Here is a 12,754-nt window from a genome sequence, read left to right on the forward strand (position 1 = left end):
CCTCCACAAAGGTCTGACAGAACCAGATGTACCTACAGAGTCTCCATGACAGGGGACATGGAATGCCTTCCATGTGAAGAGAGTCTAAACACCTCATTAATCAAATTTTAAATAAATCACACAGAAGAAATGTGATTAAAGCACGCCCCATCCCTGGAAGTGTCCAAGGCCAGGCTGGACAGGGCTTGGAGGACCCTGGGACATGGGAAGGTGTCTCTGACCATGGCAGGGGGTGGAACTGGATGAGATTTGAGGTCCTTTCCAACCCCAACCATTCCATGATTCTGTGTGAAGACACAGGGCACAGAGGTGAACAGAACTCACAACAGCTCCCACAACACAACAACTTAAATGCACCTCAAATTCCTCACTCATCAGATTTCAAACCAACAAGCAAGCAACATTTCTGCCCTCAGACTCATGGAGCAATTGCAGCAGGATGCTTCAGAAGTGAAGGGAACATTAAGGGAATCTATGAAACAATAACAGATCTGTCCTCAATCAAAAATGCTGGTCCAGGTGCTGCCCTGAGACTCAGAGCCCATAAACAGCTGGTTCTTAGAGGCTGGATGGAATACCCAGGGATCAATCAAGCCATGCACATCCTCTTGTTTCCAAACACCACCACAGAAAGAAGGACAGATTTTATTATTAACTTTCTGTGTGATCAGCATGTTTAGCATTTCCTGAGTTGCAAAAATCTCTGTACAACACACGCTTGGACTTGGGCAGAATTTGGCATTCCAGAGATGTCATCAGACCAACCCACAATTCTGCTAAAACCCTGCACTTGTTCTAGCACATAACAGTCAAAGAACTTCATCAAACTTGCAGTTTTCAGCTCACTTTCAAACTTTTTAGGCATCCATGTGTTTGTGTTTAGGTTTAGGAAGCAAAGGTCCCGAAATAGAGTCAATGGAGGCAATTTCAAAATTTTTACAAAACATCTCAGGCAGATATTCCCAGCCATATTAGAGTTCTACTGAATTCAATTCATCCCAGTATTTGCTTTTTTATAAATGTATAAGACAGCATTTCCTGAGTCTAATTTCTAATTAAAACTTTCCTCACACATCTGTTATAGGCAAAAATATACTTAAAAAAAAAAACCCAACAAACTCAAAAAGCAGCAATAATAAACTGCATGCTCCACTTCACAAAGCTGGATTTCATTCACAAATCTATCAGGTTTTATTCTCCACACGAGGTGACTCACTGCAGGTTCACTCCCTTCAATCTTCAAACATTTTGTTAATAAATTCAGGAAACAAAGCTACAATAGTTTATGAAAAGGGAGGTTTTTCTATAAACCCAGAGCTTGCAAAGGTGCAAGAATTTGCCTTGTACAGAAAAGAATATTTAGTATACAGTGGAATATTTAAGTATCAGAGACATTCTTTCAGTGGGATTTCTCCACATCTCGCAGAATAACAGAGAAATAATGATAATAATGAGGAATTATTCTACATGAAAGACAAATCATCAGGTAAATTTGGCCCAAAGCTAGAGGGAAATATCAGTCAAATATTGGTAGGGATTGCCTGAGATCACCATTTTCTTTGCCTAAGAAATGAACAGAAAGGCACAAAGCCCCAAAAGCTCACTTTCAGTCAGAATTTTATGATGATACACTACTCTTGGTCAGAATGTAATGGAGAAGGCGAGAATGCTGAAAACAGTAAAAACCAGAATTTACTCTCGGTCTTTCATCAGCCTCTTTTTATGGTATTTGACAGGAAGCCACCCTAGCAGCCCCTAAAGAGCAAGAACATCACAAATCTTAGTTTTATTGCCCTTTTCATAGAAACTTATTCAAAAGCTCACATTTCATCCATCTTCTAACTCCGGATTTTTTTACTTTGATGTTAAGTTTTAAACAGACAGATATTTTAAACTTCTTGTTGTGCTTTCCACTTGCACATCATAACACCTAACCTCTCTCTCAGAATTCCTTCTACTCATTTTTATTTCTTAATGCAAGCCAGGAAAGTGCCTCCACTACTTTTTCACTCCCCATTCTGTACGTGGCAGAAATCTCTATTTCCTTTGTTTGATTTGAAATCAAAGAGAGTTGTAAGAAACTAGACAGCTCCTCACAATAGCAGAGGAAACACACAGAGAGCTCTGTTTTTCTCAAACACAAGACCTATCATTTTACCTCATCTAGAGAAGAAATAAACTCTACAATTCCTTTAAATCAGGCCATGGGCTACAGCCTATATTATCAATCACAACCATTACTCAAATCCGAACAGTTCCAACATCCACAGGTCTTCTCTGTTAATAAAAGCAGCAAGACCATTTTTCAAACTAAAACACTATGTAACAGTAGCAGAAAACAAAGCAAATTAAAACTAACCAAGTAAAATGAACAGAACATTTCTGTAGGTCCCACCACCCTCTGCTAACTGATGGGTTGTTACTCTTCTTCCTCCCAAATCTTCCACAAACTAAACATTTAATTCAAGGGATGGGATTTATAAAAACCTGATGACACAGGACTCTCTTTTTCTTTACCTCTGAATTTTCCCAGTCTGAGACAGATGCCACACAAGTCTTGCTGAAAATACAGACCTGTTGTGCTGTGGGGAAAACTCACTTTTTCCCTTAAAACCAGATCAAACCATGTCATCATTTGAAGAAAAAAAAAATGTACCTAGGTGTTTCTGGTTTGTCACATCCTGGATTTAAATGGAAGTAGAAATATGGGCTCTTTGATCATTACAGAATGTTTATGAAGCTGCACAGAAATAATTCACAGTGCTGGCCTGTGACAGCAGAGCTGTTGGCAAAGCAGCACTAAAGGAGACAGAGATTTAATTTCCAACACCTCAGCGAGCCCTGGGTGGGTGCTGGTGCTACAAAAGAGGAGAATCATCCTTGCTTGAAGAGCTCCTCCAAGCTCCCCCTAAACCAGGGCAGATTTGGGCAGAAGGGCTGAAAAACCCAAGAGTCAGGGATAAAATATAACATTCTTTCTAGAGGACAGGGAGCTGTTGCTTAGAAACTGTTTACAGACAAATCCTGCTGGTGTACCTAAAAAAAATAAAATAAATTAGGTCATTCTTGGCTGTAGGTAGGAGAGATCTTTATTGATATAAACCCCTCCACATCTCTCTTTACTGTCAATAATTAACAATGCTCTAGGAAGGCTGCTTGGATGCTCTTTTAACCAACAAGTGCACATTCCCAATGGCAGAATTACGCATTTTGAAACAATCTAGTGGGTAAAATGACATCCCAGCCCTCTCAGGAGGCTGAGCCCAGGCTCTGGGCATAGCTTAGGAAGGGACTGGCATCAAAAGTGAAATCAAAAGGGGCAAAGTACAATTAATCTTAATTGTTGTAGAGAAAAAAAACTAAAGAAAAAAAGAAAAAAATTAAGGGAAAAACATGACAACATCACCAGACCAAAGGAAAAAAAAAAGGTTCTACTTTTTAAATGCTTGGTGAAACCAGGTCTGCTAAAAATGAAAGGGGAAAGGCCACAACACTTCTTTGAAGCCGTGAGAGAACAAAGTTTGCCTTGAAGAAGAAAAGGTGAGGCTGGAATTGGATCACTTTATTAAGGGAAGTACTAAAAGGAGTTCCTAAGTATCTAAAACAAAGTTGCAAGCAAGCACTCATTGCTCGCAGAGAAAACAAATTCGTTCAGAGCAGATGGGAAAGAAAAATTATATCAATCCAGAGCCAGTTTTCTCCTCCGCATAAATAATCCACACTTGAACAATTTTTCCTCATATAAATAACTACATTTATAAGAAGCCTCAAGTAAGAAGGCTCTTATATCATTATTCACTTAAAAACCACTCCAAAAATTCAGACAAATCACTGCTTTCTAAGTAAAAGAAGATAGAATGCACAGCTTGTGGTAATAAACAGCTCATTGTCATCATTCCAGAGAAAGTAATTTTTTTTCTTTTCACTTAAAAATAAGTGTAGCCCAGGCTTGTTTTCTTATATTGTGCAAATCACATCAAATGAATACAAGTATTAGAAGGTGGAACCTAATGTGGAGAAGGGACACAAGTCACAGTGATAACCTCAAAACACAAAGTTGGTGTTGTAGAACAGCACCTCTGGTTGAAACTTCAGGGGCAGATCTTGAATTCACCAACAAAACCCACATTCTCTGGAGTGTCAGCAGAAGGTCATCATCCCATTCTTGAGGCCAGAAAAATAAGGATCAGGAGAGCCACTGTCATTTAATCAACATTCCTTAATTCTAAGCACTAACACGAGCGTGTGCTGTGACACCCTGAGTGACAAAAATCTCAGGATCACTTGTAGAGGTGCAGTAAACACATAAAACACAAGTTTGGGGTTTCAAGGGTTATCACAACCTAACATGGGTTCAAAGCCTGAGAAAATTGTTTAACTCCTTCACTCACTGCATGGCTTCCCACCCAGGGAAGGTTGCTCATGGGATAAGACCCACTCTCCCATGCCAGAAACACAGACAAAAACAGCCAGGAAAAAAGGACTCTTAACAACCACAGCTATTATTATTCTCAAATTCATCTAGAAATACACTTTGGATTAAAGTACTGCTAATTATTTAAAAAATTAAAGATAACATGGTCCATTTCCAAAAGCCACGCGGGAGACTTGTGAAGCGTGGAGGAGAGGCCAACCTGATTTTTATTCATGTGTTGTTGAGCTTATCTACATGGGAAACAGAATTATGCTCTATTTAGCCCTCTGTCAGGTTGTTCAGGTTCTAAAATAACTGTTAATGAAATCACAAGCCTTCAACACAAACAGCAGCAACAAAAATAGCAGCAGGACAGAAAACATTGGACTGCAGCAAGTGAGCCAGCGTGGAGCAAAAAAGCATCTCCCTACATTCAGCTGGCTTGAAATAAAACACAAGGAATAATAGATTGCATTCTACTGAGGCCTCACTACAACGATTCAAATTTTATAACAACCTTCACAGAAATGCAGCTCTTAAAAATTATTTTTTCCTTTGGCTTAAGAACCTAACATAGCAAAAACTAATTCAGCATGGGAAGTGTTCATTAACACATAAGATATCTGGAAATCACCTGAAGCACAATAATTTATCATAAAAAAAAATCTCCTATTTTTCAGCTTTTCCACAATATTATGCAGAACTCAATTTTAACACATTCCAATGGTTTTAGCTTTCAAAATACTACTGACACCTAATATGCACTCCATTATTTAGAAATAGATAGACAAACACTTTCTTGGTCGAAAGTTTAGATTGACTTTTAGGAATTACTCTCAGCAAAATTTTTTCTTTAAAAGAATAACACCACAGGATCACAGAATCACACAGTGGTTTGGGTTGGAAGAAACCTTTAAAGATAATTTTGTTCCAAACCTCCTGCCATGGGCAGGGACCCCTTTCTGTAAAAGGTGATAGTGAGTTTTTGCTTTGCATTTTCACAAGAAAGGACCATGATAAGCATGGCTAAAAACCCAGCACCTTCTTTAATGGTGATTAAACATGTGCAAGGACTGTACATGGTGGTATGATTTCACTGTTGGGACAGAAGAAATCCAAATGATTACCCACCTCCACCAAACCCATCTGTTTTATTTAGTGGGATCCAAAAATGCAAACACAACAGTTTTACTTCAGACACCAAAATTTCCTTGGAGAAACAAATAATAAACTCCTTGTGATGTTTTCCACAGTACTCTGTGCTTAGAAACACAGGCCCAGAGTTAATTCAGATTCATCACACAGAATATAAGATGCACAGGTCTGTAATACCCATAATTTAAGACATTTGAAATTTTATTTCCACTTTGCTGAATTTTCTCTGAAATGAAAATTTCACCATCATTTCATGTACTCTGCCACACTAAAGACCGGCCCTGAGTTGTGGTTCCTGCCAGGGCATCTTTCCCCCACGTCAGCACCTTTGGGGAGGAATACAGTGAAACTCAACAAGTGCTTTGCTATGGCTGGGGCTGTTTCTGGCACTGAGTTATAACCCAGAATATTGTACAGACTCAGACCTGCATGAGACTCATCCCTAAGTGAAGAGCAAAGCTGAACATTGCAAGGTCTCTCTGTCATATTTAGGGAGCTCAATCCACCTGTAATGTTTTATTCTGCTCAACCAAGGTGACAAAAGAAGCTTCTCACTTCAGAGGAAAAGCAGTCTTTAGATTAAATCAACATCACAAAAAATAGCTCATAAAAATGAAAGATTGAGCAGTATGTATTGTGTATTTGCAGCAGCTCAGAAATCAGATGCAAAGAAGAGCTGGTGTACCAGACATTTACTGCTAATTCTTTTTTAATGTTAAAATAGCAAAAAAATCCTGCTCACATAAATCTTTTGCTTTCTAAAGCATGTAGCAGACACAATCAGTGTTCAGCCTGCTCTATAAGGTAACACAGAGAAGCATTTGAATTTTCCAGAGATAGAAGCAATTTATGTATCACTGTAATAGCACACAGGACTGGCTTCAGCTACACTTAAAAGACACAGACACAATCCACAGCCAAAGGCAGAACCAGCTCCAGAAGTGTTGGGTAAGAGCTTTGCAACACTGATGAAAATTCTGTAATTAATTTCAGAGGATCAAGGATTTAATCTTGCATAATCTGAATACCCAAACTAGTCCCTTAGACAAGACAGCCAGAAAACATCTGCAACGCTGGAAGAGGCTCCTGGTAAAATAAATCTCTCTATTCAGTTCTTGTTAAGTGCTCCTCATGTTTTGCACATTTCTTGAAATTGGAGAAACAGATTTCAGATTCAAGGCACTGAATTTACTGCAAAAGGAGGATTAAGTGAGGAACAGTGTTTAGATCAATATGGGTGCTTTTATTTTAGTGCTTAAAGGAGGTTTACCTGCTCAGACACAGTACATTTTTTGGATTTATATATACTTTCCTCTTAGTAAAAGGACCTTTAAGTACTTGAAGCTGTTCAAAGTCTTGCTGTGATGTACCTGTCCCACAGCAGCTGTGCTTTGCCTGTATTTCCCACACCTGAGCTGCAATGGCCCAGATTCTAATAAAGCTAGGTGGAAATTATCAAATCCATATTTTTTTAAATAATGGTTTCAAAATTCTTTCCTCATTTACATAATCTTGTTTTTTCCCCAGTGAAAAACCACTTATTAATGAAAAACAGCAATGAAAGAGAAACATCCAAACCAGCCCAGCCAAGGGCTGAGTGTAGAAGGTCACTCAACATTTTTGGGAGATTCCATCAGTCTGTGCAATTCTCAGCACCTGAAGTGTCCAAACTCCAATGTCTTATTTTATAGAAGCACAGAATATCCTGAGCTGAGTATCATTCCCCAGTCTGTCCACACACCCAGGGCAGTCCCATCCCAGGTGCAGAATGCAGGACTTGCCCTGATAAACTTTCTATGGTATTTCTCTGGGGAATGTGGTTTTCAGTCCTGCCTTAAAGGTTCCTTTTGTTTGATTGTGTAATCAAACATTAATTTCTCTGATCCACCCATATCCTAATCATTACACAGCTCATCTCACTCTGTTTCAAGAAATATTTAATTACTGTGCATTATCTCCCAAGGGTTGACCAGCAAAAGCTTTAAACATCACAAATCCTGCAGCACAAACCTTTATTCTGGATATCATGAAAAAAGAATAGACCTCACACCACTTCTGATGTGTTTATGGTGCAGAGAAAGCCACATTAAGAGATCCTCACTTTACACCATTATGAAAACTGGCTTAAAAATATTCAAAATATCCATCTCTAGTGTTTCCTCCTCCTCCTGACTGATCTTTTTATGAAAAAACAGCCAAGAAGCTGTTCTTGGGCTATGTAATTTTTTTTGGTGTTGTTGTTGTTTCTTTTGGCTGACTGTCAACCACCCAGCAAAAATAAACTCATTAAGCTGACAAGAGACCTGAACACACTCATGTTGTCAGTGCATCTCAGCATCATTCTGGTGAACCCAAAAGCCATAAAACAATTAAAATAAAGTTAAGCTGACTCCACCCTTAGGATGCAACCAAGTTTGCAAGGATTTGTCAGTCCAAAGTCAGTGTCTGGCAGCATTTTTGCTAAAGGGGATGTGCAGCTTCAGCACATGTCAAGCCAAAACAGTTCTAAAACTAGCAGCAAAAAAGGAGAACATGGAGTGTGGAGCCTCCAAAAAAGCATCTCTGCCACAATTAGAGCTCTCAACCTAATTGTGTTTGCAAGCCTACTATTTCTGCATCCAATCCACACTCCCAGTGTTCAATCTGCCCAGCTATCCATGATTTTTCCTTTGCTGCCACCACATTTGTAGTTTGCTGAGCGGATCCCCAGCTAAAGGCTCACACAGAGCCTTGTAATCAGTGAGGTTTCTACTTAAAAGCAAAAAGGAAAAAAGTTACCATGGCTACTACAGTCACTCAGCTTTCTCAACTACTTCAAGACATTAATTCTGAAGGATTTTTGGCTATGTTTGCACAAAATGTATGCTTCCATACTACTCTGTCATGTAAATTAGGTTGTGCTGCAGCGTTAGAGATCACCTGGGACTATTCAATACCTTTGGCTGGTGTTCCAAGAAGACTCCACAAGAAGCAAGATGATAGTTTCACTGATCACATTAAGGAAATTATAATTAAATATATTAAATATAATTAAAAAGAATAATCAAATGTTGTTTCTTACCCAGCCAAATGAAGGTAAATATCTGAACATGGATACCCCAGACATTTTCTAGCTCTTAGGCTGAATTTGTAAACAAAACACAGTTGGTAGCAAGTACAGAATTAGAACAAGGCAAACCATAAAGTATTTGCAGAAAAGGCTCTGGAAATGCACTTAAGTTAATCAGAAGATCAGGAAAGCATACAGAGAATGATAAATGTGTATAAGATTTAATGCTGGTTTTCATCCAAACACTGCATGAATAGAAGACAATCCTGCCCAGGACTTGTGTCCCCACTGCTCTTGAGCAGAAAGCACCTGAGCACTTCCTCCACACTCACCTGCATCCCCTGGGCTCAGGCTGAATGCAAGGATTGGAACTTCAGTATGAAAGGGAAAAAACCCAACTTAGTTCAAGGATGCAATTAGTGTGTGAGAGCAAATTAACTCATCGAGGGACTGCACAGAATTCTCCCCAAGCCATGCAAGGAAAATTAAATCATAGCATGGAAACAGTTCCTCTTTCCTTTCTCTCACCTTCCTAGGTATCAGATGTGACCCAGAAACAACACTTATCAAGGACAATAGTCCAAAACACACTGAGTGAAATTCAGCTTGAATTTTAGGGGGAGCACGTAAGCCAAGTAACAGCTTTGCAAACTCTGCACCTGGGAGCAGCATTGCCAGGCAAGCAGGACATTTGTCTGAGAGTTTTTATCCTGGTCCTCTCCCTACATCACCTCATCCTCCTTCACTCACAGGCTTCCTGACAATTTCTTGTTCTTAGAAGTATTTCTGTGGAGCCTCCAAGCACTGGGGATGTAGATGACGGAGATAATAGAGACGTTTAAAATTAGACTAAGCAGCTGTAATTCTGAATTTGCATTTCTGACTTGATTATAGTAAGCACTGAAGACTGCACAAGAACTAGAAAGGAGTTCATATGCTGCAATAAAAATTTAGGAATTTCTCTCACTTTGACTCCATTAAGGGAGAAAAAATGGGTAACAAATGGAACTTTTGTGGAAGTAGTTTCTTTGCTATTTTACAACTTCCTTTTAAAGAGTCACCTGTGGATTTTAATGGCAAGAATTAAAGTAACCAGCTTTCCCATGTTTTACAAATGGAAAAACTAGTCTCCTGCTTACCCTGGATCCTTCCCACTTCATATTTTAGTTATTATCTATTTTATACCTTTCCTTATAAACCTGTACAGTCTCTTATCTGAACAGTCAACATTTGTAACCATGGGATAGCAATTTATGAAGCACTTTGATAAATTCTCTATAAAAACCAAGCATAGATGACACAATTTTATATAAACATTCTGTCACAATAAAAAATGTTAGACTCAATCCTGTTCTATTTTTGTAAAAAATGAAAGAACCATTTTCATCATATGATTTTTTACAGAGATGCAGAACAAAAAATTTGTATTTGGGTTCTATATTCAAAGTTTCTCCACAAATATAAAGAAGAATTAACCATGAATAACTTATCACAGCTGGCAATTTTATATCTGGAAGAGAGGCCTGCTAATAACATTCAAGAAAGTTAATATTTAATGATAGAGGACATCACACCTATTCTCTGTTGATTTATATTCATTCATTTACTTAAAACTACAAATTTACAAATCCCCAAATTAATTTAAAAGTTACAGAACGCCCTTGAAGAAGAAATTTCACTATCCCAAGAAGGAAACAAAAAAATGTTTTTATAGAAGTAGCAAAGGGAAAAAAAAAACCTAATTACATAAAAACATAGCCTCAGATTATCTGTAAATAATTTTTATGCCTCTTTTTTGAAAGAGTTAATTCATTTTTGTTAGTGTGGATCCTTTGGAAAGGACACAATTATTGCTACTGACATGATGGCACTAGAACAGAACTAAAACCAGTGCTTACCAAAATTCTACCCCATTTTTAAAGTGCTTCATTCCACAGTCTAACTTGAAAGTTAAATCTCTAGGAAGAAGCTTTTTGGAGTTTCTTTTGATGATTGCAAAGACATAGAGAACTGATAAAAGTGGTTTTGTCAGCTCTGCACAGGATGGACACAGCTTCTGTATTTAAAACATAAGGAATATTTCCAACTGATCCTTTCCTTACAAGCACAACTGAGAGATTCAGCTGCTCCTGCTGTGCTGAATGGGCTTTAATGGAAAGCTGCCATAAAGAGAGATTCAATGGAATATGGAAGAGTGGGTTTTGTGAGTAAACAACAGCATATTAAAAATTAAGGTTGATTAGTTGTAGAAAAGGGCAAAGTGAATAATCCATTTAGAAGCTTTAAGTAACTTAAAAGCTTAAGCCCCATTAGAAGTCACCTGGGTAACTGGGAGCCTCCACTTCCACTTTTTGTGTTCAGAATTTAAGTTCCACTTACATTCAAATTGCCTTCCATTTGAATATTCCTCTCTGCATTAAGCATATTGTAACATATGGGCTTGTGGTATTTTTTTTTTTAATACAAAGCTTCAAAGAAAAGGACAAGTCCACAGGAGAAAGAAATGTCACATCATAATGACTGGAACACCAGTAATAACAGCAGATTGGAGTATCTACAAAAATATCTTTAAAATACTCTGAACACAGAAATTCTTTTGTATAGCTACAAAATCTACTGTTTTCCTTACCTCTAAAATGCAATCCCTGTGAGATGGTCTTAATGTTACAGGATTCAGCTTCACCTAACTGAGTAATTCTCATTACTTAAGAAGCCTGAAAACTTGGGCAGTCTCTGCTGCAACGTTGAAAATGTCTCTCCACTGTTCTCTGTACCAGAATACTAATGCAGGGGGTAATGTGGCTGAAAAGCACAGCTAGACAAAAAATATTTCAAAAAAAAAAAAAAGCCTTGCTATCAGAAACTGCTGATTCAGCAGAGTTAGAGTACTTCAAGGAAAGGTGTGCTTTCCCCACACAACCAATGAAAAAGTACAGGAAAGCCTTCCTCCTGCCCCTTACAAAGTCAAAATGCTTTGTGTGATGACAGCACAAGACATCTGAAACAATAAAATGTGTGTGGGGGTGAGGGGAGAAGGGATAGTGCTGCTAGGAGAAAGATTGTTCATTCTGCTGGCAATTTTAAAATTCACCTGCTCGTGCCATGCCAAAAGAAAAAAAAATTTAAAACACAAGCCACAAATCCTGCCTTCCAACCAACTGTACTGGTAACTGATGGTCACAGCAGTTTATTTCCCCAGAGCAGCTGATCTTTTGTTGTATAAATATGACTTCAACCAACCCTAGTGTTTGGAAACATTCAGGAATGCCTTTCTGTATCCAGCCACTGCTTGGAACCAGATATCACTGCTCACTCAGTGGCTCGTGTGTGATGCTGAGGAAACCATGAGAACACTGAGATGTAGAGCTCTTATCCAGAAACCTGATACAAAATTCATTTACAGCTGTAAAGTGCTGAGCTGCCCAACCAAAGACTCAATACAACAGTGTTATCACTCCCAGATATATTTAGATGTACCATGGATTTCTCTAAGGAAGAAGCTACAACAAAATAACTTAGAATCATAGAATAGAATCATGGAATGGTTTGGGTTGGAAGGGACCTTAAAGACCATTTTGTTCCACCCCTGCCATGAGCAGGGACAGCTTCCACTATCCCAGGTTGCTCCAAGCCCTGTCCAGGCTGGCCTTGGACACTTCCAGGGATCCAGGGGCAGCCACAGCAAATCTGGGCACCCTGTGCCAGGGGTTCCTCACACTCACAGGGATTTCTCTGCATTTTTAACCTAAATTTCCCCTCTGTCAATTGGAACCCATCACTCATTGTCGTGTCACTACAGCTCCTGATGAAGAATCCCACCCTGGATTTCCTGCAGCCCCTTCAGATACTGGAAGGTGCTGTGAGGTCTCTACACAACCTTCTCCTCTCCAGGCTGAACAGCCCCAACTTTCACACCTGTCTCCATGGGGAAGATGATCCTTAGTAACTTCTTGGCCCTCTGGACTTGTTTTCACATCCTTATACTGGCTGGGGGCACCAGAACTAACAATGTTGTTACCTTAGTTATCAACCACTTTTTTTTAGACAGGACAAAACCTGGTTTCTGGTCTCTGTTGTCACTTCTTCAACTTTTTGCTTATAGTAGTCTTTAAAAAATCCTGTCTTTTTACTTTCCA

This window comes from Catharus ustulatus, chromosome 5 (genome assembly GCF_009819885.2).
Source record: "Catharus ustulatus isolate bCatUst1 chromosome 5, bCatUst1.pri.v2, whole genome shotgun sequence".
NCBI classification, from domain to species: domain Eukaryota; kingdom Metazoa; phylum Chordata; class Aves; order Passeriformes; family Turdidae; genus Catharus; species Catharus ustulatus.